Genomic DNA, 25,145 nt, shown 5'->3' with positions numbered 1-25,145 from the left:
CAGTTAAGACCCCTGCCTGGAGAGAATGGGATAAAGGAGGGTGTCAGGGGAGGGGGTAAGGAGGGGAGATGGAATAGTTCTGACAACTAAGGAGCACACATCTGGGCGCTTTGGGGTGACTTGTTCCCTGCAGATGAAGGTTTAATACTGAGGCCCCTTGGAAGAAATCCCTGGTTGACTGCAGCAGGGGTTCCCATGCTGAAGCACACAGGAAGTAAGAATGGGGCTCGTGATGAACAAGGGCTGAGCAGGCATCTCTTCAGGGCAACTGCCTGTCACTTCTGAGCAGTGTGCTCAAAGGTAGTCAAGGCAATTTTTTAAAACATCCCTGTGGTTGATACTATAAATTAGGTTGATACTATAAACTTCTCGGAAAGTGACAGCTGACCTAGAGATCTGCACTTCCAGGTCTCACCAGAGATATTTGAACTATGTACAATATCTCAGGAAGTCTTTTAAAAATCGCACACTTACACAGATAATGATGTATATGCCAAAAAAATGTTATTTCTTTGCTTTTTAGCTAGAATTATTAGCTTGGCATGGTAACACTCGCTGCCTTATGCTAATATGGAAAGTTGGTTGGGAACAATCTTTATTTGTAATACATAATAAATAGGAAAAAAGATAATCATATATATTTGTCATTTACACCCTGTCCTGTTATACAGCAGATTGAAAGCAGCTGAATTGTTGTTTGTTTTTTTATCTGTAGAGAGCATTGGGCCTTGTAGGAAAACCCTAGTGAAGGAAATAGGAGGCAATGAGGGTCGGAGGGCTCTTTGCGGCTCATTACCTCTCACCTCGAAGGCAGGTATTGGTGTTTGGAATTCAGAGTACCTTCGAAGGCAGGGGGCTGAGGGTCAGCAGAGGACACACAGAGACCCCTTGCAAGGGGGAGACTTGGGTTAAACTTCCCAGACACCTCTCCAACTTGGGGTGCAGAAGACTTTTCCTACTCTCTGGTAAGGCCATCCTTATGCTTTATGTTCACCTGGGTTCCTTAACTGTCAAGTTATTTACATTCTCGAGGACTGACTTCCTTGCAACCTCTCTTTAGTACTGCACTTCATAGGCCAGAGGCATTGCTTGCTTCTCTTGAATAACTGTGGCCCTTCTCTGCCCCATTTAGTAGGTAATTAGGCACTGCTGTGGTGTCTTCGCTGACTGCTCTGTTGTACACATCTCCCCTGAGGCCTCATCACAGGCCGCCTCTCAAATCTTCAGTAGCAGAAGATTCGAAGCAGCACCAAAAGACCTTTTTATAACCTTCAAAAAGAAAACTTTAAAACCTATAAAAAAAGATCATTTTATAACCTTCACTACCTCCCAGTGCCTTAGCAGTCATCACCACCAACAATCCCTACAGCAATCAGGTGAGCTAAGGGGGAAGATGTTGATATTCTCCTTCTACCAATGAAGGAATGGAGAGTGGTGATGTTAAAGGACTCACCCAGAGTCACCCAGGGGGCAAGTGGTGGACCTGGCATGTGAGCCACTTATGTCTCATTTTCTTCTCCCTGTACCAAATACTGTTTTTCTAGGCATTCAATTCCAAGTGCAGTGACTTTTAAATTATATCATCTTACTTGATAGGATTATCAGTATTTCTCAGAGGATGTGAGTGAGTTCTCAGTACCCTGCTGAGTGGTATGGGCCAACTCTGGCAGTAGCAATGGTCACGCTATAGGTTTCTTTGCTTAGCCAACTTCTTTATTTTTCCATCTGATTCCTGGACTGGCCAAGGACTGGGGAACCCTATGACCCTATATTTCTGTTCCACCAAATGGATTGAAAAAACAAAGCCACCATGGGGAGATGAAGCTGTCCAGCACACAAGGAGAACAGAGAACTGTCTCCTAGAAAGCCGTCTCCCTTTGCCTCACCGATCCCAGCTGCTCGTTGAGTTTTGCTGGTTTGTTGGTCTCTATATCATTTACTTTCTAGTCTTTTCATTCCCCAATGCTTATGTTAAGCTCTAACTCTGGGTTCACCAAGGCGGTCAGCTTATACCCAAAGCCTCACTTCCTTTCTTGGTCAGGGCAAGGTATGACCTGGAAGGTGGGGATCGACTTGTGTCCTCCAAAGCCTGCAAGTTCAGGCTCTGCCCTCCCCAAGGGAGAAGCACACTCTACCAGCCAAGAGGAGGCTGTTAGTTGTTCCTTTAGTTTGGTTGCTAAGTCTCAATTCCAGGCTCCCAACATACTAACACCCTCCTGGGAGGCTGAGAAAGGAATTGTTTCATTTTGAGGCAGCTAAGTGGACAGATAGTAAGAAGCATCTATTTTGGAAATACATTTCTCAGAGCAAATCATATTTGCATGATTGTGCCTGTAAATATCTCCATGGCATTTGCTAAGGTAGACACAGTGCCTTTGCTTGCCTGCCCTTCACCTTGCTCCAGCCCCAAGATGCTCCAGGGGTCTGGGAGCTGCACCTCGGGGAGGTACTCTTCCCTTAGCGCATCCTCTGAGGGTGAGACATTTCCTTCTCAACCCAGGAGAATACATCTCTTGCACACCCAGAATAAATTCTGATCCAGGTGGTCCATGACATGGAAGCAATGACAGTGACTCCTTACAGTTTCTATTTTCTGCTTCTCATTAACCTACAACACATGAGTTATTAGGCCTTTCCTATATATGTTTCACTATAGTGAAACATATGTAACACTATTTAACTGTACCACTTCTGTAAGCTTTCCTCCTTTGTCTTCTTTGTCTTGATATTTTTGTATGTGTGTATTGTCTCCCTGTGGGTAAAACTGCAATATTTTCAGAATCACTCACCTGGCCTTAGTCCATCTCCATATTAATAGGTGGTTATAACTGGGAGCGAGGGCATATCTGGACTGGAGAGGTTGGGTAGGATCCCTTTTTGCAGCCAGGTCACGAGAGACACGGGAGAGCAGTTGTGGACGACTGCCTGTAAGCAATAAATGGGTTTCTCCCACTTTATTTCTTCCTTTGACTGATTTTGGTTTCAAAGGTATTTTGCCCTGGGCTGGGAAAATATATCCCCCCCCCAGAGTTACACTCCCTCAAAGAAGATTAACTCCTGGTGGAGAGAGATTACATTTTTTTAACTGTGCTGAGTCGTCTATACATGCTATGTTAAGCTGTATGTGCATATATGTGTGTATAAGATCATATGAGAATAAAGAGGTATGCAGAAGGGTACATATTAGGTTGTACACACACACACACACACGCATGGTGGGAATAGCTTGTGTGTAATTTATCTGGGCAAAAGGTGGCTAATAGGGACGGAAGAAGGAGAGAAGGAGGGATGGCTAAACAAAGAAAATGACAAAAATAGACTACACTTAAAAAAAAGACGTTCCTGGCATATCAGTTCAACTTCAGGGGGGAAAAATGTCGTGGCGATGAATCAGCAGTCCATGTTTATGGATTTATGTAAAATCTGACATATGTATATGTGCCAAGAAATTAACATAGAGTACAATTAAGAAAGATAAGTACTGTACACATACCATTCAGTAAACATCTAGTGAATGAATGAATGCTGAACAGTAAGCTGTATATGATAATTTTATAAATTTGGATTTTCAAGGACTATTTATTTGCCAATATCACCATGACACATGCAATGCTTGCAGTATGTTCTCATAATCAGAATCACTAATGTTCTCTGGTTCTTGGGTGGAACAGCCTGCCTGGGAGAATCCCAGCTGACCCTATGGTTACCCTGTTCAACAGCCAGCTGCCTCAGAATTAGCTGGTGTGATTGTTAAAAGTGGAGACGATAGGGTCCTGACCCTGGTCTACTGAATTAGCTGGATGGAGGGTCTAGGAGGCCGGGGCTTGGGAGTCTATGCTTTACCAAGCATGCTAGGTGATTTTTATGCTCCTAAAACTTCAGAACCATTGCTCTGGGCACTATTAACTACCATTGCTGATAATGCAGTGGTTTTATAATTATTCTTCAAACAAAATAAAACAGGGAAAGATTTATTATTTACTATATTAGGAAAAAAAATCATGTTTCATTGTCTGAATTTCCTTTGTTTTATTGCCAGTATTTAAAAGACCTAGTTCATGTCAACTTTCTAATGTGTAGATAGAACTTTGAATGAAGGCATCTAACTTGGTGGGGAATCAAATTCCCTGAACTGAAAATCCCTCAGTACCTTCTCTTATGCCAACTTCACGCAGTGGTAACCTACCTTAGCAAAAAGATCTTTGGTCTTTTGTTACCCTAAAACACATTTCCAAAAACAAAATGCAATATATCAAACATTAAAAAAGCATGGAGAATAATATAACAATCATCAGTCCTCTTATCAGCTAGCTTTGTCCAGTCTTAACATTTTCCTATGTTTTCTTCAAACATGCTTTTGCCTAAATAAAACATAGAATAATGTGTAGCCCTCCCTAATCCATCCTTTTTCCCCCCACCCTAAAAGTAACTGTGGTATTGAATTGTGATTTTATTCTGATAAATATTTCTGTATTTCTGCTATATAATAAACTCTTTTATGATTTGGTTTGACATATTTTAAACTTTTCATAAATGGTATCATATGGCATGCATTTCTCTGCAAATAAATTTGTTTTGTGCAATGATTTACCATGTTGACATATGTAGTTCCAGCTCATTTAACTATTATACAGTATGGCATGTGATATAGTGTTGTGTGGTAGAGAATGATAATATAGTATTACTACTAGGCTATAGAGAATGCTGTTGTATGAACGTAGCACCAATTTGATCCATTCTTGTTTTTTGATGGACATTTAAAATTGTTTTCATTTTTTTTAACTATTATGAATGAACAATGTTTAAGTGAATTTATTTGATGAATTTCTCCTTTTGTGTATATAGCAATGGACTTGTGGATTATCTTGTAACAGTGCATCTTTACCTTTAATAGATATTGCCCAATTATTCTACAAAAAAAATTGCCCGAATTCCCATAACCACTTCTTGAATATTCCAGCGAGTTTTTCCCTTCTGTGGCCTCAAATTTAGGAGCAGAAGACAAAAATATAAGCCAAAGCAAGAAAACAGTTTTGAGAACACATTTAATTATCAGTGGAATTTAGCCCAGAGGGTCCTTTTCCCACTCTGGAGGGCTTTCTCTCATGTGACTGCCTCCTTTCAAATACAATCAGTGCATGTTGGTTAAGCTCTGGTGTTGAAGCATTTGGGAGCCTGGATTCAAAGGTGCATGAGAAAAAAGACTAGAGAGTTTAAAGACTAACTAGAAAGCTAAGACATAAACGGTAGGTAAAAGTTAATAATTTAAACAACAATTTAACAGTAAGAGAGAAAAGCTGTCACTGAAGAGCGCAGACTCATCACTGAGTGGATTGTGCCTGCATTAATTCTGTGGGAGTTCTCTAGATAGGAAAGTCAGAGCTTTGCCTTAGATGGTTTCCTAGCAACCACCACTAGATGAGAATCAGCAAACTCTGCTTTTTTGAAGCAGACTTTACTCCCTTAGAAAAATGAGTTAAATAAATGCCAGTGTAAGATAGAATTTGGCCATATAAAAATATATTTGAAACAGATGACTTTTGAACAAAGATCCAAAGTGGTTTCCTTTCTCAGAACCTAACAAAGGTTGGTGTGTAGAAATGGAAGTGGCACCAGATTTAGGGACCTGGACATCTGACTTTTTGCAGAGTTGGGATTGGACAGTGATGGGAGGAGTCAAAAAACAGATTCAGGGAGAGAAGGAAGGGGCAACAGAGCCCCACACTTGAAGTGTGGAATCAAGCAGTTTCCTAGGCTCACCTGGCCCAGGGAGTTTTAGAGTTCATACAGCGACAAGGTGTGGAGATTGGTCATGTAGGCATTAACTCTGGGGACCTGTTCCACATCACCAGCTTTCACTCTGTCCCTGGAGGGGAGCTCCAAGAGATTATGCATCATGCATTTCCTGACACGGGAAAAGCAGCATTAATGTGATAGTTCGCTTCCATTTCTTGCACCACTTTGTACAACTTCTGCTGGTGACTGACTGGAAGAAGGAAAACCTTGTGGGTATTCCCAGGAGGGAGGCCCATGAGGGGCTTGTTGATGTATTTTAAAGACATTTCTGGGGTCTTCAAATAGAAATGGAGACTCACAGGGTTCTTGAGCTGGGAGAGACTTTTACAGATCAAATATGTAGAATGTAAAGAAATGGACAAGTCTGCCTTGTAGTTTAGTGATATTTGTACCCAACTTCTGGAGCACCGTCTGCCTCTTTACCTCCTCCTTTGTGCAAAACAAATACCATCCAATGCTCTCACAGACACCTATAAGAAAAGGCATAGTTGTTTTATTTTTTAAGCTTAGTCAATATAATTGAGAATGAAATATAAATTTAGAGATCCTGAAAAAATTCTTATTCTTAAAATCTCCTAAGGTGTTAAGATAAATTTAGAGTTGAGATTAGAATTCTGTTAATGACAGATCACATTAATGCAATTTTCTGGCACTGTATTTTCTACTACATATCAAATGTCATTCAGAGCCTTTAGAAATCAATGCCATGCCAGTTTGAGAACTTTATTGACAAATATTTTTTTCAAGATCATGGACTAAGTCATATATTTACCCTTTAGGTGTTCCTTGACACCACTTTTCGATATACCGATTTTTATTAAAAGTAATTGCTTTCTTTGAATGTAGTCAGGCAACAAAAATTCAGAAGTGTATGATTCCAGCTCCCACCAAAGCTGGTGGGCCTTCCAGTGTTGGTCACCTGAATTCAGCCTGTCCTGGAGAACACAGTGGTGTGTTGGGCTGGATCTCTTCCCAACTCTGTGTTGAGTGATATGCTGGTACTCTGGAATCAGCCTTGTTAGGAGTAGTCACACCACTAAAAGAGGCAAACACTACAAATCAGAACTTTTATTGGAGACCCAGTCGTTAGACATTTCCTATCATACTCTGGGACAGATGTCACTTCTATCTTCATAGTGAATTGTGAATCTTAGGCCAACATTCCTTCCACCGCCATTTGCCATCCTGTTTGTGTGTGCTCAGGGTGTAGGCTTCATTTTCCTACTTGTCCAAGCAAAATAAAGTCAGAAAGGTAGTCTATAATCATGTCTTCAAAAATCTTTATTTAAATAAAAAATAAAACACAAAAAAACCTCATAGAATCCATTCCAGAACTGACTGTCAGGCATAATATTTTGTTTCGTATGATGATCTATACCACTAAGAAACCTCTGTCCCTGTAGATAATGGAGACTCTTCCGGAAATCCAGTTCAGTCTTCGTGAGTATTCCTCACTGATCATTCACAATGGACCCAGCCTAATGACCACTCTGTCTGTTGGGGAGATCCCTTCTGAGACGATACCCCTCTGCTGACCCTCCGAGGACCTGAGTTGGAAGAGCTGACAGGTAACTGCTGCACATTAGCATATTAGCTCCTGTCATGCTGAGCTATCCCCCCTGCTGGTTAAATCCCTTTTGTTTCCCTCTGGGTTGCACTAAGGTCATCACTAAGTGTTTGTCACACATTGTCAGTGTGCTGGGTCCTGGTGTGTCGGGAGAACAGGGAGTGGTTTTTCCCACTGAAGCTCAGAGCCAGTCCAGCACGACATGGATTTAAAGAGAGGTGAAAAAGAGCCCAAGTGACAGGTGTATGAGGAGAGATCTGTGCTGATTCCACTGGAAGGCCAGAGGTAGCTGATACCGAGAGTGGTGCAATGCCCAGCATTCTCGTTACATTTTTGTTGATGCTGATATATTCCTTAAAAAAAAAAAAGGTGTACTTTCACTTGGACTTTGGGGTTAGGTCCTTTTAGGCAGAATAGATATCCTGTCATCTACATATCCATCCCCTGATAAAATTAAACATTACAAAAACCTACATTCAAGTCTGCTGAGGCCTGATGGGAACCCCTCACTCTTTGTGGGAGGACAGTGAGCTGAGGAGCAGGGGCTGCAAAAGGGGGTGGAGAATCAGCCTACTGTCGGCTTCCTGCCTTCAGCGCGCGGGTTGTGGGTGACGCCAAAGAGCAGGAGGTCTTTACCCATGAGCGGCTTAGTACAGGGGAGGGGTCACTATGAGCAGTGACGGGGTGACTAGGTAGACGTCACACCTCCTGCACATTATACTCCCTCTAGTCTCTAAGCAAGGTGCTTACAAAAGAAAAATAATTCAGAAGGTATAACTTACAAGCATTGATACCAACTTAGAAGCACTTCTAGGACTCCTTTCCCAGCTTCACACTAAACCAGGCTTCCTTGTTTCTGGAGGGAAAACCAAACTCCTGCCCAGCTCCAGGAATGTGCTTGCCCCTCACGCAATGACCTACCACATTTTGGGAGTACAGGGCTACCTACCCCAGTATCTCCATCCTTCTGCTGTTGTGTCAGAGAATTTGTGTTGTGCTCACTAACTCAGAGAAACACCCAAGGAGAAACAGTAATTTGGTGGAAGATTACATTCCACGAGTTGAGTCTGATGCTGTGTTGGTCCCATAGATGCAATTAGTTCCCCAACAACAGAAAGCTTATTCTGTTGCTGGCAGGTACCTTGGCACATTACCCATAGAACAGATGGCCACTGGTTCCACAAATTAGATTTCCAGATGATTGTATAATAGTGTGTCAACTAGCCACTCCTGCCTTGCCCTTCCTGCCTCTCTGATAAATTAGAGTGAGTCTATGGAAATGCACTGACCTCCCACCAATTAACCATTCCTCTGTGTGGGAGCACAGTTGAGACAGGGTCTGAGGGAGGGCAAGGGAGTCCACATTTCCCAGACATTTAATTAATCTGCAATGTGCATGTCTTCTTGCCCGTTCCCTCCAACCCCCATTCCAGCTTTCCCAAATGTTCTATGCACTGACCTCATGGCACCTGGGCTCCCTGCAGTCTGCTTTGATGACCAGGACAGGAGGGATTCCCTGCTCCAGGTCTACCCTCCTGATTCATACTGATGTGACATGAATAGTCTTTCCCTATCACTAAGGGGAAAATAGGAGGAGCCTTCTATAGCAGAATCACTCATCAGTCCTCTCCTGCCCCCCACTCCCTTCTTAGGGGAATTACCCCAGTCCAGCCAAGGTAGTCCTAGTGTGTATTCTCCCTCCTGTCCCAGTGGCAGTTGACTAAAAGGTTGATTAGAAGCCAATCGGATTCCCACTCTTGAAAAATGAGGAAAAAGGCCCAGGAAGCATGGTGCTGATGCATAGAAACTAGGGTGAAGGTCTAGGCATTTCTGCAGAAGCCCTCCAGGGGGTCCTGGCGAGAAGGATCCTGGCTCCAGAGTCTAGCTGGCCACCTACTTTTTGGATCCTACTGAACTTCTTGAATACATTTCCCTTCATTTAAATTTGCATATATGATTTCTATGCAGCCAATTGCTTCTTCTGGCACATCCTCTTACTCTATCTGCTTCCCCAAACAAAATCACAGAAACCACAGTACTGTTTTGTCTATGACTATCCCTCAAACTCTGAAAAGTCAGATGCCCACCACTGTACCAGACAAAACATGCCTGAGCCAGAAGCACAATCAAGTACAGTTACGAATGAAGTGGAGCCTTATCTGAAGGCTCCTGTGCTCTCTCTACCCACGAGTGCAGCTGCCCAGCCGTGTCCTGAAACCAGGACCCCACTGCTCTTTCCTCCAGCTGCCAAAGCGACAGTGCAGAAGGGGCTGTGCTTCTCTGGCTTGGATTTGCCCACTTGGTGTTTGAACCATCATCTTAAAAGGTGGTTTAGAGAGAATATAGAGAGAAGTGGTTCCTCTTATGACAGAGGCAGGCTGGGACCTGGATAGTCCTCCAGCAAGGACACAGAGGGGCTCAGGCTCTGGTGGACAAGGGTGCCTGGAGTCCAGCCTAGGAAATGCCCCATCAGTCTGTCCTTTTGGTTGTTTATTTGGTCATATTGCTTTTGCTTATTTTGGTTTTCACATTTTTAACAAACATGTCTGACTAGGTATATTCCAGGAGCCCATTGGCCTCAGTCTTCATAAAAGAGATGGATGGCACTATGAGTATGATGAAAGGGACCTTCCAGATTCTGGCATATGATGGGGCAGGAGAGCAGAAGCACCACTCACATCCTTACACTGGGTTCTAGACTTGGGGTCTGTGAGGTCAAGCCCTGGTCTCAGCTGGTGACCACCATCTGTTAACTGTTCAGAGACAGTGCTGATGTGAACCACTGGGGAGCTGTTAGCCAGCCTTAAGAGGGACACAGGGTAAGGCAGTGTCTCTGTGGTCATACTGTATTTGGCCAAAGGCACACTAGGCATAGTCACTGTGGGTGATGAGCCTGTCTCCCCATAGCATGTCCCTCTGTGTGCTTGAGATCTGTTCATATGCTTGGTGACTAGCTAGCTGTAAGTGATGGCATTGTCAGGGGTGTGCTAGGTCAAGTATATCGTCCCTTTGGCTGGAAACGTGTGAATTTGTGGTTTACATAAGGCAAGGCAGTGAGGTCTGGCCAAAGGGAAGAGGCCAAACAAAAGTGCAAAATGATCATTTCCAGATGTGTCCAATTTTGGCAGAGTGCCAGCCACTTCATGCAATCAGGCTGGTGCCCCTGTGACACAGGCTGAGTCTTCAGCAGGAACTGGCTCTTGTTCCCCTGGCCTATGTTCATTTGTCTCCTTTAACTTCAAGCCGGCCTGGTGTTTTCTTCCCGAAATTCCTTGGAGTTTATAATTAGATGATTATGAAATTTAAATAAGTATACCCTTGGAAAATGGGAAAAAAACCCAACAACCTCAAGACTTAGACCTCAAGCAATGGCCAGGTTGTAGGCTGCCACAAAGCAAAAGCAGATTTCTCTGCACTTCCTGTGGTGGGACCATCTCTGATTGAGGGCAGGTGGCTCACCCTGCTCTGCTAGTTGGGTGAGCAACCGCACTTGACCTTTTCTGGCATAGGAGGGCCTTTTGGCTTTGAATCCATGGCTTTTTGGAATGCTAGCAACTTAAAAAGGATTATCTCTTCAACTTAACTTAAATTTAAAACATCTTAATGGCATGATTTAAAAAAATACAGCCAAGGCAAAAACACAGCACAGGACAAATAAACTGTAGGGTCTTCAGTAAGTGCAGGGAGAGTTGGTTTTATAGTGTCTAAGCCCTAGCCCCTGTTAACAGTTCTTTTCAAGCAGTGCTGTGCAATTCAGGACTGACATCATGTGGGTATCTCCAAGGCCACATAAGGCCATTTGGTAGGCAATATCTATTGGGTACTTGCTTTATGAAAGGTATGGATTTAAGAGATGAGCAGGGAGAGAGAGGGACCTGAGAACCTGGTTCTTGTGTTCACAGAGTTTGCAGTCTGATTGGTAGATATCCCGCAGGTCAAGCAATTTAAAGGTAGTTCTCGGATGTCACAAACTACAAAGTACCAACGGCATAAGAGGTGCCATAGGGGGGGAAGGACTGAGGTGGTGAAAATCCATCTTATCTAGGACATTTCATAATCCCATTCTGTGTTAAGATATATACAACTAAGACCTGGACGGAGTCCTGGACCCAGCCACAAAGATGTAAATATCATTCCTATGAGGGTTTCTGATCTGCTTAGCTGCTCCAGTACCAATGGGGACTTGGTAGAGATTCTATCAACATCATTTGGTGACTTTCACCAATGAGACTGTTAACCAAGAGCTCAGTATTAGTCACCAACTTCTTTTCTCTTTGAAGTTTTATGAGCTGAGATGCTATTCCTTGCCTTAGTGTGATTACATAGTATTACTACACACCAGTATATTGTTGTTACCCTTTTCCCAAGAACGTGTGGGTTAAATGGCTGTTGTTCACTATAAGGACAATCATTTACCTGCACATGCATGTGCGGGAAGGAGTGTATGTGTGTGTATGGGAAAAGGTATGTATTTGAAAGCTTATATGCATTCTCAGTATGTGACAGGAAAAAATGACCCCAGATAAAATGTGACTATTTTGATTTTCAACACTAGTTCCCATGTGGCTGTTTATTTCTTCTGATATTCTTGGCTGGCACATTCAAGGTACCACACGGGTACTGGCTCATTGTTCCTGGCTTCACAAGCAGAGCAGCTAGGCTCCTAGGAGGTTCCAGTTATTTAACCAAAGTGAATACAAGCTTTGCCTCTTACTTTTTAAAATACGCTTTCATTAAAACAGCTAATCACATGCATTTTCTAAAACTTCATTGCAGAATCTTAAAGATAACTGAATTTAGAGCATAATTAAGGAAACAATTAACAACCTATGGGGTATTATGTTAAGCAAAATAAGTCAGAGAAAGATAAACACTGTATGATTTCATTTGTATGTGGAATCTTAAAAACAAAACAAATGAGCAAACTAAACAAAACTGAGCTCATAGATAAAAAGAACAGTTCGGCAGTTGCTGTAGGGAAGGGATAGGTGGTGGGTGAAAGGGGATCAAGAGGTACAAACTTCTAGTTAGAAAATAAGTTATGGGAATGTAATATACAGATGGTGACTATAGTTAATAATAATGTGTTGCATATTTGAAAGTTGCTGAGAGAGTAATCTTGCAAGTACTCATCATAAGAAAAAATACTGTGACTGTATGGTGACAGATGCTAAGTAGACTTATTGTGCAGATCATTTTGCAATATACACAAATATCAAGTTATTATGCTGTACAACTGAAACTAATGCTATATGTTAATTATACTTTAAAAAAATAGCCATGTGACAGATCAGAGTAAAGACTTTCAGAAAGATCAAAAAAGAAAAAACAAAAAAAGAACCTATGGGCTATGTGGTGGACCTGTTCAACAAACCTTGGCATATGGGTAGGGTTCTCCATGAAATTGAAAGACAACACCAGGTCAAGTGAAAGGCTGTCTATACCCTACAGTGGGTGTGTTGAGTTTCTTATCCAGAGGAGAGAGAATAGGCCAAAGATGAGAATAACTTTAAGTTTTATATTGGATCTTGGGTTGATGATTGATAGAAGGATATTGAGGAAAATGATGATGGGACCTATGTGACTGTTATGTCTTCAAGTGAGAAAGTGCAGAGATTTCTGAACATTCCCTCCCCTAGAAAACATTTTTTTCCTGGAATCAAGCTGGACCTAATTCAGCACAGGAGGTCCTTTGTGTGGGCCTAACAGCAGCTGTCTTCATCAAGGTGCTGTGCATTATTACATATGACCTTGTCCAAGACAATTAAGAAACCTAGAGTGAATGGACTCTACTCAGCTTAGTGCCAGCGTAGTGACGACCATCAGTCTGATAGACGGGCTGAATTTGTGGAACTTAAACTGCGTTAGGTAAAGCCTTGAGACTAGAATAAGCGAAGAGATAATCCCACCACATCCTCCTCTAAACATCACTTCCGGAATGATCTCATTTTAGAAATGCAGCTTGGAGCGCCAATGATGTTACAATTTTGAGAAATAATACCTAAACATATGTGTGTTTTGTCCGTGCTCTAGGGTTCTCAAAGTGGCTGCATGATCTCAATGAGCCTCAAACTAAATTTATGATTTAATGTTATCCTCAGATGAGAAAACTGAGGCCCAGGGAGGGTAATAGTTTAGCCAGGAGGTAGAGGTTCCAGAGCTTCAAAATGAATGGTCTGGTTCCAGCGCTGGCATTTTCTCTACTACACCATGGACTGAACTGCAACAAGCCCAGAGCCAGGGGCTCAGGACTGAGGATTCTGGAAACCTCAATCCAAAAGGAGCTATTTAAGAAATGAAATGTTTGGCTTGACAGAGACATGTTTCTAGAGGGCCCACAAGAGCTGTTGTCAAATATTTGAAACCTGTCACATGGAGGAGGGAGGAGACTTCTTTACAGCTCCAGGGCAGAACTAGCACTAATTGGTTGAAATTATGCATGAAGCCAGAGGGTGAAAGAGTGACAAGTACTGAGCCACAGAACTGTGTCCAGATAGGTCAACAAAGCAATGGCCCAGAGCAACAGAGAGCCAGCCAGTTGACCTAAGCAGGTGGGAGGGAGGGTCATCAGCACAAATGTCTAGAATGTCTACCGCTGCATCTTTCCCTGCTTCCAGGGACAGGCCGAGTCCACTCATAGTGGTTTCCCCTGATGTGGGGTCTAATTCCGGATGGAGGGGAGGCCTGGCTGGTCAGTTTGGAAAGTCAGTTTCAGAGCTGACTGCAGTTGCTTCCCATTCACTGACCCGATTGGGTAAAACCCCTCCCAGCACAGGCCACTGCTGTCTCCACAGGCCTACAAGGGCTCTTGCCTTACGGCTACATGGGGTTTTCCTGTGCCTGGACTGAGATGTCCTGTTGCTTCCTTGTATTTCTCACAGGTCCTGAGAGCACCAAGAGCTTGCTGCTGCTGGTGGTTTATCCCAACTAATTGCATTTGGGGTTCATGGGGATACTGCACTGCAAAAGTTAGCTATTTTTGTGGTACATGTGCAGGGCCAGGATTTTCGGGTTTGTTGCTTAGCAGTTCTGTCGGTATGTGGGGGTTTCAAGAAGATTCGAAACCCACGCTGCCCCATCGCAGTCACCTTGCTGGAACTCCCGGCCTGTGGCTGTGACCTCGGCTCCTGTTCCTGTGGGCCTCTGGCTAGGGATCTGCTAATTATGTCAACTGTCTCTTAGAGGCTGTCATGAGCATATAATAAAATACACCTCTTCTGTGAAGGGGCTGGGAGTTACAGAATAAGTTAAGTTCTGCTAGGATATAACTTAAAAAAGAAATTTAAAAACAGAGAGGATTTTTCCACCATGAGTTACGGTCCTGGACTGGGTTAGACACATTGTTCATACACATTCCGCATTCTCTGTCCCACTAGAGAACAGCTGGCACAGTGGGCGGTCCAATTCACTTATCTGTCAGTTTTGCCTGACTAAAGTCACATCATTGATTGATGTCAAATCTTGCTCAATTAAAGGTTCATTTTTCTTTTGGTCGTTGGCAAATGCAACATTGATGATGGGTTATTAGCATCCACCGGTTCAGATTCCGAACGCGCTGGGAGCGTTTATCCGCATGCCAACCACAGCAGGACAGCGGGGCTGCCAACCACCTTCCTGTCTGGGCCCAAGGACACCCTCCCTGTGGCTCACTGCGGGAGGTGCTCTGCTCACTCAGGTCCTTCCTGGGGAGAGGAAAAGAAAAAAGGGGCCGTTTCCCAGTCTCCGTCTCACTCCCAGCCCCTGACCTCTAAGCTAAGAAAAATGGTGGTGTTTTGTGGTAACATTTAGATTCTTTTTACTAGTCCATTTATTCATTTGTTTTATTTATTAGTAAATGTTTCTGAGAACTGGCATGTGGGGCAAATGAAAAAAAGCACAGAGAGGGGAGGGACTGATATAGAAAGACGAGACCGAATCTCACGAGCCAGGTGGGAGAGCAGCCTCTGCGTTAGCCCAGGAGTTCCCAAGCAGGATGTGGAAACTGAGCCACGGCTGCAGCCACACCTTCCTGTCAGGTGCTTCCTCTGAGGTTATCTGAGGAGAAAGAAGACAGCAGGCCTGGTCTGCCAAAGGGCTTTACATTTTTTCACTCACCATCTTCCACTTTGGGATGGTCTCCAACCCCTCAACATGCTCTGGCCTTGCCATGTGCCTCCGTCAGTACCAACTTCATGAGAATGAAAGTAGCTGATGTTCCCCGCCGGGCTGAGAGGAGCTCCGGCAGGATGGAGTCCACGGCCTGGGGTCGGCAGATCCTCTGTGCTCCTGCCTCTCCCCCTGCCTGGGCCCGTAAGTCTCCCCCACGTCCCAGTGCATGCCTCCTCCGGCTGCTGGAACAAGTGACCACAAGCTTAGTGGCTTAAAGTACCATGTATTTATTTATCATCTCACAGTCCTGGAGGTCAGAAGTCTTGCTGGTCGAAAATCAAGGTGCCGTCAGGGCTGGCTTCCTTTGGAGGCCGCAGGGAAGAAACTGTTGCTTTACTTTTTCTGGCTTCTGGAAGCCTCCTTCAATCCTTGGCCCCAGGCCCCTTTCTCCGTCTTCAAAGCCAGCAGCGAGGCACCTTCTCTTCTCTCTGACATCCCCTTTTGTTACCATGTCCCTTCTCTGACTGAAGCTCCTGTCTCCCATAGGACCTGAGTGACTGGATTCACCTGGGTAATCCAGGAATCTCTCCCCCTCCCCAGGATCCTAATTTGATCCTAACTGATCACATCTGCCAAGTGTCTTTTGTTATGTGAAGTAACATTCAAGGTTCTAGGGATTAGGGTGAGGACATTTTGGGGGGACCATTATCCCTTCTGCCATATCCAGCTCTTTTTCTTTTTGCTTCTTTTAATCGTTTTTATTTTTTTCAATTTTTTTTTATGGTAGTAAAATACAAATAATGTAAAATCAGCCTTCTTAATCATTTTTAAGTGTACAGTTTAGTGGTATTAAATACATTCATAATATTGGGCAACCATCACCACATCCATCTCCAGAACCCTTTCAATCTCGTAAAACTGAAAGTCTGTACCCAGCTCCTGTATCCTGACCAAAGCCGGATGACTCCTGTGCACAGTTCTGCCTGGCTTGTCAAAATGACAATGAGACCATGAATGCTAACATTTCATAAGTGTTTCCCAGGACACATAGGCGCTTTCCATACATTTTCTTTTATTTGGCCCCCACATCTTAGGTAGTCGAGGCAGGACGGGCATGGGAGGCTAAACACTTCACAGTACAGCCTAACCTGCAAGCAGCTGGGGCCAGTCTCCAGACTCCCAGCAGGCCGCTTCCCTGGAAAGGGTCTCCTCGGACGGACACCACGGGGGTACACAGATAACGGTTGTTCCCCAATGTCGCCTGCGGCAGTGGAACCTGAAGTATCTTGTATGAAAGGCAGGAGATAAAACTCCTCAGCTGCCTTTGTGGTCAGTGTCAATTAAACACCACTGCTCAGGGAGGTGGTTATCGGAGCTGCTGTCTAAAATAAACAGTGCTGCTGAAGTCAGCGGGACTTCTCTACAAGTTACAGAGTAACTGCCAAGCTTGTTAGTGGAAATTCCACCACCCCCACCCCTCCCCCTCCCCACGTGGTTTGCTGACGCTGCAGCAAAAATGCCTCCGAGTGCTTTTTCCAGCCACAGTCTCCAGACGGTCTCTCCTCTTGTTGCTTACTATCAGCGGTGATGTTCCTTGTAGGTCTTCTGGAGTCCAATTTTCTCTTCGAAGGAAACCAGAAAATCTTCACAAGAGCTCTGCAGCCCTCTCACCAGCTGACTGCTATGTGAAAGATCGGTCGGATACCAGGGTTTAGGGGAAGGGAAAGGGCTCACAGGCACTCACCCTGAAGAACACGAGCCTGTGCAGAATCCAGGAAATGAAAATAAGGTGCCCGGTGGGACCCGAGGCTAACCAGATGAATCTCATATGTGGTTCGGTGGCAAACGATGCCCTTAAGCCCCAGCTCTTGGGACTTGGTATCTCTGTTGAACTTTGATCAGCCTTGGCTCAGTCTTCGTGTTCCCTGCACTGATGTTCAGGGCTGTTCGCAGGCACAGTAAATATTTGTCTTGTCAAAACGGCGTTTGGCTGTTCACATGTCTTGTTTAAGAGATAAATGTCAGTTTCTCTTGTCTTTCCCTTTGTCTCTCTGGGCCCCACCCCAACTTTTTGGTGTGAACTGCACGGAGATATACAGACATTATCATCATTCTTATTTCCCTAACAACTGTGAAGCTGCAGATAAAGAATAATATCTTTAGAGTTCTCACATCTTGATTAGGTTTGTGTCAAGTCATAGGGAAGCCACCCCAGCCTCAGTAATAGATGTGCCATCGGTGAGAGCACAGCCTATTCCAGACCAGAAGCAATTTCTGTTCTGACATGTCTCTGTTATTAAAAACTTAAGGAAAAGTAGAGAGGGGAATACAAAGATTAGACCTTTGAAAGATGAAACTCTAAAGTTAACGGCCCTGAGCCATCTGTGTGGACAGGTGAGGAAGCAAGGACTTCAGCCAGGCAGTAGAGGAAATGCACAGGGAAGCTCAACGGTGGGAGGAAAAAGAAAAGAGAAGAGAAGAACATTTCTGCCCTATAGATTATTATGTCAAGATTACAGGGATAAAGAATAGTAATCAATTAGAAGGGATCAAGCATTGGGGTAACAGAAGATCATCCCCTTTGTCACTGCTGTGAGTTAAAAGAACATAATTGGAAATGATGATTTTATGGTTTCATAACTGCAGATCCATAAATGGCAAATGATGGATGGAGAAAAAGGTAAGGGGTCTTTGTGGGTGTGGACTTACAGACATCTGGGAGCAGTGATTCTGGCTGTCCTTTGGGAGCCTTTCTCAGGCTGAGGAAGGGGATATGATGAGAAGCAGCAGTAGTGTTTCCTGATTCTGGAGCAGCGGTTATGCCTACAGTAGTGTATTATTGCATTGCCACTGGGGAGAGTCACTCTGAGGAGCAGCCCTGATGGTCAAGGTCCTATGAAGCCCGGGAGTATCAGTGGTAAGTATTGTGTGTTCTGAATGAGTGCCCTCCCTAATAAAGATCAGAAAATGAGCTTTATTAAAAATTGTCTTATGTACCTCTGAAACCCAAGGACACACTTCAGAGTTTATAAACTATCACAAAACATGCACAACCCCGTAGGATCCTCCCAGCAACCACTGTGGGAAAACCACATTATTCTTACTCGACAGGGAAGGAAAACAAGACACAGGGGAACAGCATGACTACTCAGCCACGAGCCAAGGGAGAGTCAGGGAGGGGAAGACAGGTGGTTGGACTCCAGGTTCGGTTTCTTTTTCTTTGTGTCCCCATTCAAAGCCCCATCCAGACTCTTGTCCAGTTAGAACCTTGCGCCATTTCTGTTCAGGGGGCAGCAGAAAAGCCAGAACCTCAGGCCAGAGGTTTCATTAAGCCTGAAGGTGGAAGTGAAGGCTCTGGACCTCCAGATGCTTTCTCATAAGGACGCTCACTGGGGTTGGGCCATCACCCTGATCCTCTTCTGTTTGGACTGAAGGTTTGTGTCTTCCTGAATTCCTATATTGAAGCCCTAATGCCCAATATGATGGTATTTGGAGGTGGGGCCTCTAGGAGGTGATTAGGTTGTAAGGGTGGAGCCCTCATGAACAGGATTAGTGCCCTTATAAGAAGAGACACCAGAGTAGTAGCTCACTCTCTCCGCTGTGTGAGGATTCAGCAAGAAGGCAGTCAGGAGAAGAGCTCTCATCAGAACCCAACCACGCTGGCACCCTGATTTCAGACTCCCAGTCTCCAGTCATACATGTCCAAAAGACAGAGGGGATCACTGCAAGTAGGTTCTGAGTAGGAGAGAGATGATGGCATCCAAATAGTGGAAGCACTTGACTTCAATTGGAGGAGAGAGAACTTTGTTATAGCACAGGGTCAGGAAAAGAGGATGCATGCCCATGTGGGTGGGTTGTAACTTTGAATGTGTTATGCTGGAGGAACTTTCCAGAAGATGACTTACAAACAATTTATAATATTGTTTATATTCAAGTAGAGGTCACCTACTGAGAATGAGCTGTGCATATGTGTGAGCTCATGTGTTCATCCAGCATTTTGAGGAAAGCCTAGAAAAGTTGAGATAATCTAGTATTAAAGAGAATGCTCTGATTGACAGGAGTTTGTCTTCTGGACCAGAAGGAACGCAGACCCAGTCAATGCCAGGCTTCCAGGTGGGGCATCAGGACCTATTGAGTCAAGGAGGCTGGGGTTCCTTGAGTGTGGTTTCCATCTTACCCTTTGCATCACACTTGGTCCTTATGCATGGTAAATGAGGAGAGAAAACCTGAGAATGTACTTGAACATGGCTGTGATATTTGTAGGACTGCAGATGAAAATAGAAGTCTGTGGATGTGGCGTAAGTGTGCGGAAGAGAAACAGATCACTCAGAAATGCTCTGCTCAGAAATCCACTGTGCTTCTCTGAAAACTGATCTAAGAAGACTTTCCTTGCTAAGATGTTAAGATATGGGTGATGATGTAAATGTTTCAGGACAATTTGAAGGGTTAGAGCTTGGATTAAGAAGGTAAGCCTACACCTGTAGTTCCATATATTATTGTTAGAAAGGTTTAACTTCCTGGCCTTTCTGTTTCCATAAAGAAATGTCAGCTCCACTCTCTAGAAGGAAAGGGCGCTGAGTGACAATTCCTGTTCCTGCTAATTCTAAGATAAAATGTTCAGAAACCTGTTTGACTTCAGGTCATTATCACTGTCTCTGGTCTGTTTCTTTCTACTGGCTACAAAGCTAACATTTTGATCTTCATTTTCCTGACATCTATTTCTGTATCTCAGTTGTCTCACATCATGGACAAGGAGAGTGGGTGATTCATCTCCATCCCTCAGACCTACCAGGCCTCTAGTCAGGGCCTGGTAACCCAGTATTTTCATACATAATCTCATTTAATTTCAAACACCTGCAAAACCAGGTTTAATTTACTTATCTTGTTTAATCCCATTTACTTATCTTGTTTAATCCTTATAACAACCTATGGGATGTTTATAATTATCCTTAGTTTAGAAATGAAGAAACTGAGGTTTAGCAAAATTAAGTAAATTAAGTCACGTTGCTGGTAATTGACAGAGCTGGGTTTAAACCCCATGTCTTGTTAATGGCAAACAAAGTTGAGGGCCCCTCCCCAGGCCACACCGCAGCTGCCAGAGTGCATATTCAAGTCCAAATCTCAGCTGCAGTGTGGATCTGGTATGTCTGGAGGACCTCACTGGAGATGGTGAAAGTCCTGTTCTGTGCCTGTAGGATGTCATCTTTCTCCTTATACTCCCTCCTTGCACAGCCTCTAACTTTTTTCATAGGCAGTTGTTTAGTACAGCAAGGCCAGCTCTGTGACAACACTGATCCTAATCCCACTCACTCAGCAATGAGTGAAGACCCCCTGCCTTGTGTGTCTGTCCCATTTCTCTTTGGTTTCCCACCTCAGGAAGTCAGCTCTTACCTGGAGCCCTGTTTGAGGCAGAACGTAGCAGCTAAACCACAGGGACAGATAGAAGCAACTGATGTTTTTCTTTAAGACCGTTTAAGATGTCACAGTGGCTGTTTATGCTAAGCTTAATTTTGGGACTTTGTCCACACTAGAGACAGGCTCAGTTTTCACCACCACAAGCCCCTTAATAGGTTTTACTCCATTCGCTGACAAATAACTTCCTTTGGAACAGAGATTGGGACCCGGACTTGAGTTTTGGGCGTGGTAGAGGTCAGGCCCGGAATGCCCAGTGCTCTCTGCTTCCCCTCCTTTCCATTGCTGCTGACCTGGAGCAGGATCCAGGCTCAGCACAGCAGGAGTTAAGGCTGATTTGGAGCCTAGTTGGCTCCAGGCCTCTGGGATTTAGACCCATTAAAGCTGGACTCCTGTTTCCTTCTGTAATCTTCCTTGTAACTTTCCTATTTGAATTTGTTTAAATTGTCACTAGATTGTACAGCTTTGCTTCAAAAGACTTGTTCCATTGTGAAATGAAAAGAGTTTACTTAATATGTAAATGATTATGCAAATCATGTCTTCCCACAGCAATTCCTTTCTCCTAACTCAGTCCCTGCCGCTTGGATGCTACTGTTCAGAGGGTGTATGAGGTCACAGAGGAGCAAGAATCTGGAGCAAATGTTACCATGGCTACCACTTATTGAGGACTTTGTGCCTGGAACTGTGCCAAGCCCATTATGTGCATTATCTCATTTACCTTGACAACTCTTAGGGTTACGTAACATTAATGTTCTTATTTTAATAGAGAGGTTGAGTAGCTCGCTCAAGAACACATTCTTAGCTTGCAAAAGTGAAACCCCTTCCCACAAGCACTGTGCTTTCTAGTAAGACTGTCTCCTTAGTCAAGTCCAAGGATAATGGGGCTGGAGGGTAGAACCTAGAGGCGAAGGTTTGAGTCACCTTGACGGGATTCCCTGAAGAGAGGGGGCAAAAGACCCAGGACTCTATCCTGGGTAGCGGAAAGGCGTGGACTCTGAGGTCAGAGACCTGGTTCAAATACTGCTCTGGCACTTAGAACTGTGCCCTCAACAGGCAAGGTATTCAACCCATTTAGCCTGCTCCTCACCTATCAGATGGTAATAATAATGATGTCCAAAAGATCTCCCTCCCTAATTTGGTTCTCATACTGTATCCCTTATTTGTAGGGTATGTATGTGTATATGGCACATAAGAAGTGCCACCAAAATGGTATTTATTATTTGCAATTCACTCATTTATTCACATGACAAATAATTATTGAGAGACTACTCAGTTAATGTATTGATTATTGATCTTACTCCACAAGCACAGTGCCTGGGGCTTAAGAGCTTTTTAAGTGCTTCTAAGAATATTTGATACCTAAAATTAAATTCTAAGACAGGAAGCAACTTCCTATAGATTCGAAGTTAATAAATGTTAAAATTAAGTGTTCACTGAACTAGTATGTCAACCAGTCAGCTGTTGACAATTTAACTCTTTTATGTTTATGTATAAATAATAATTTTTGTACTACATGAACAAAATGAAGAATTTAACATTAAAGGATAATTTTTCAAAAAGATAAAAGTATGACTGTCATATAAATATATAAAATGAATTTGTGACAAATATTTTACTAATGAATGAGGAAATCAGTAAGATGCTACAACTGGTTCAAGGAGAATTCAAAGAGCAGAGACATACGTAGATCATGAAATGAATTTATAAATACTTGCAAAAATTGCTTCATCTGTAATAGGGGGATCAATTGTTTCTCTATCAGGCAGAATTAATTTGCATGTTTGTAGACAATAATTACTTACATTACTATCATTTAAAAATATAACTTAGAGAATCGTAGAATAGCTCAGAGAATATGAAAGGTTTAAATCCCAAGAATCAGATAAGCCTATAGGTAATAATGCAGTTTGCCAATGAATACATGAAGAAGAAGAAATTGTTTTTTTGGTACCTTTGGTACATTTCAAAGGCTTTCACATTTTTTTCTGACAGTCTTTCCCCATTTCCTTGTGATTATAGAATGCCAAAGAAAGGTTATTCTTGATCACGAAATAAGACTGAATTCAATTAGGTTTGCCTCTGTTTACATAAATGCATCAAGGGTGTTCATTAAAATACAGTCTTCTTTAGGTTTTCTTTGCAAATTTTGAGTCATACACTATTGAACACCTATTAATGCCATAAAATTGACTTCTGGGGGTTTTCAAAAAGAATCTCAAATGAATTTAAAGTCTGTACTATTCACTATCTTGAGACTAGGAGATCAATCCTAAGAAACGCTCTCCACCCACTTTCATTACTATACATATGAATCTAGGAGGATTTCTCTCTTCTGAAGGTCCTCAAATATCCTTCAGACCTTCCTAACCCCCTGAAAGGCTGGGACCTTGTCAACCAGGAACTTTTCTGGCAGCGTTTTGCAGGCATCTGTTCCATATGTACAGCCAACCTTTGTTTCTTAAAACAAAGTAGTGGTTGTATCTGATTCTCAAATACAACACTCAGATAAGGCCTATATTGTACAATCGATTTGTTTAATTATATCCTTGTAAGAAAAAGGACTGATTCTTATCGAAACTATGCAAATAACTCTATTGCCATCAAAAGTGAGGAGACTCTTTAAGAGTTTCTGAGTTCTGGGGACCCAGTGAGAATCAATTATCATTTAAAATCTGTTTTGTTTCAGTTTCCAGAAGCAGAATTTACCAAACTGTTCAGCGTTATAGAAGCATATGAAGAAAGAGAATTGGCTTTCTTAAAGATCCAGAAAGATATAACATTTTCAAAAAACCCATGTTCTGATAACCATAATAAAATTTCCCTCATCAGTTTCTTCAGTCCAGTAATTAATTCTTGTTCTGTTGGATCCTGGGTTAGCAGTCTCATGAAACCATCTGCTTCTCAACTAAAAAGAGTTTTGGAAATCTTGACTCAGGCCACTGGTACCATCTGAGAGCTGTCTAAGGAATGTCACCTTATAAGACATACTCCGGAGTCTGTTCTTTGAAATGTCAATAGTTGAAGTACCTGGTAAAGTCCTTTTCAATGAGACTCTGAGACTGTCCTTTATTCAAGACACAAACTCTGGCATGCACCTGATAGCATCACCTCAGGGAAGCATTAGAGTAAAGCAAAAACCATTTGTAGATAACAAAGACTTAGAATGGCTGTGGTTATCATTGATAATTTAGAAATGTAAAAATTTAGACAAACATCTCTAAGGATGTCGATTAAATTTATTTCCAAAGAAGCCAGTGAATGCTGCACTGGGTTTATAAAAATGTATGAATATAACTTTTATAAAAGAAAAAAAATGTTGAGATAAAACATAATAATCCTGAAACATAATACACCAGATAGACCAAGAATATCAATGGAGTCAATAAACCTGGATATTATTTTATATTTTTATAAAGTATATAAATGGGTTTTCATATTCCTATTTGTATATCCATATTTGATGGGGAATTCTGATCTATATTTCCAACTGGGAACCAATGGCCTAGAAGGCTCTAGACTCAAATTAGAGAAGCAAGGTTTTGCTTAAGGATGTATTTCAAATAATAACTGAATTTGTGAGTGATAATACCTTACTACTGTGGCCTAATATCATCAAGTAAACCATCTCCAGGACACTAATAAATACAGGAAAACTTGAAAGGAACTATTTCTTAAGTTTTGATACGTGTTTACCCTGAGGTGAAAACATACTGCAGAAAGCAAGAGCATTCTTTTCCAGGGACCTTCCGCAAAGCATGCCCTTACAATAGCCACATGTCAGATACACCTAGTTATTTCTAGTACTTCTCTTTTTATAAAGTAAAAGACAAAAAATATGTTTGTGAGTTTTTCTAGGGCCTTCCTGGGAAGTCTGAAAGATGGTTTTAGGTATGAAATATATTCTGAATGTTTTTTTTTTTTCTTTATTTAGGGTCACATTTTGGGAAGGCTCAACTGAAAAAAAATCAGAGGAGCTTGAACAATTGATTAAGACATCTCATGGGTGTCTGAGAAACTGTTTGATTACCTATTTAATCAAAGTGACAATAAAATATTTAAAATACATACCAATGGCAATGCAACTGAAAAGAACCTTACCTCTTTCATAAATGAGAAAACTTTTTTTTCTTTTAAACAATCAAGAACATAATAAAGTTCACGTAAGACACAGAAATTTTTTCCAGTAAGACAGAATCTTTTCTCTGTAGGCAATTTACACAGAAATTAATGAATCACCATTCATATTGAAAAACAAAGACATTCCTCAATAAACCGAGAAAGT

General features: G+C 42.6%; 1 long non-coding RNA gene across 3 annotated transcripts; it reads left to right on the top strand.

The window, feature by feature from the left end:
* Nucleotides 1-1,303: 1,303 nt before the first annotated feature.
* Nucleotides 1,304-23,921, top strand: LOC130679493 (uncharacterized). 3 transcript variants are annotated; one of them, XR_008992464.1, is made up of 4 exons: nt 1,304-1,376; nt 7,200-7,364; nt 19,715-19,917; nt 23,550-23,921. It is a non-coding gene; the product is annotated as an uncharacterized LOC130679493 (long non-coding RNA). The 3 variants fall into 3 exon arrangements; XR_008992462.1 differs by lacking the exon at nt 23,550-23,921 and adding an exon at nt 21,413-22,396; XR_008992463.1 differs by lacking the exons at nt 19,715-19,917; nt 23,550-23,921 and adding an exon at nt 17,052-17,396.
* The last annotated feature ends 1,224 nt before the right edge of the window (nt 23,922-25,145 follow it).

The sequence above is a fragment of the Manis pentadactyla genome, chromosome 11, assembly GCF_030020395.1.
Source record: "Manis pentadactyla isolate mManPen7 chromosome 11, mManPen7.hap1, whole genome shotgun sequence".
NCBI lineage: Eukaryota > Metazoa > Chordata > Mammalia > Pholidota > Manidae > Manis > Manis pentadactyla.
The sequence above is the reverse complement of the archived record's forward strand: the minus strand, read 5'-3'. Positions and strand labels throughout refer to the sequence as shown.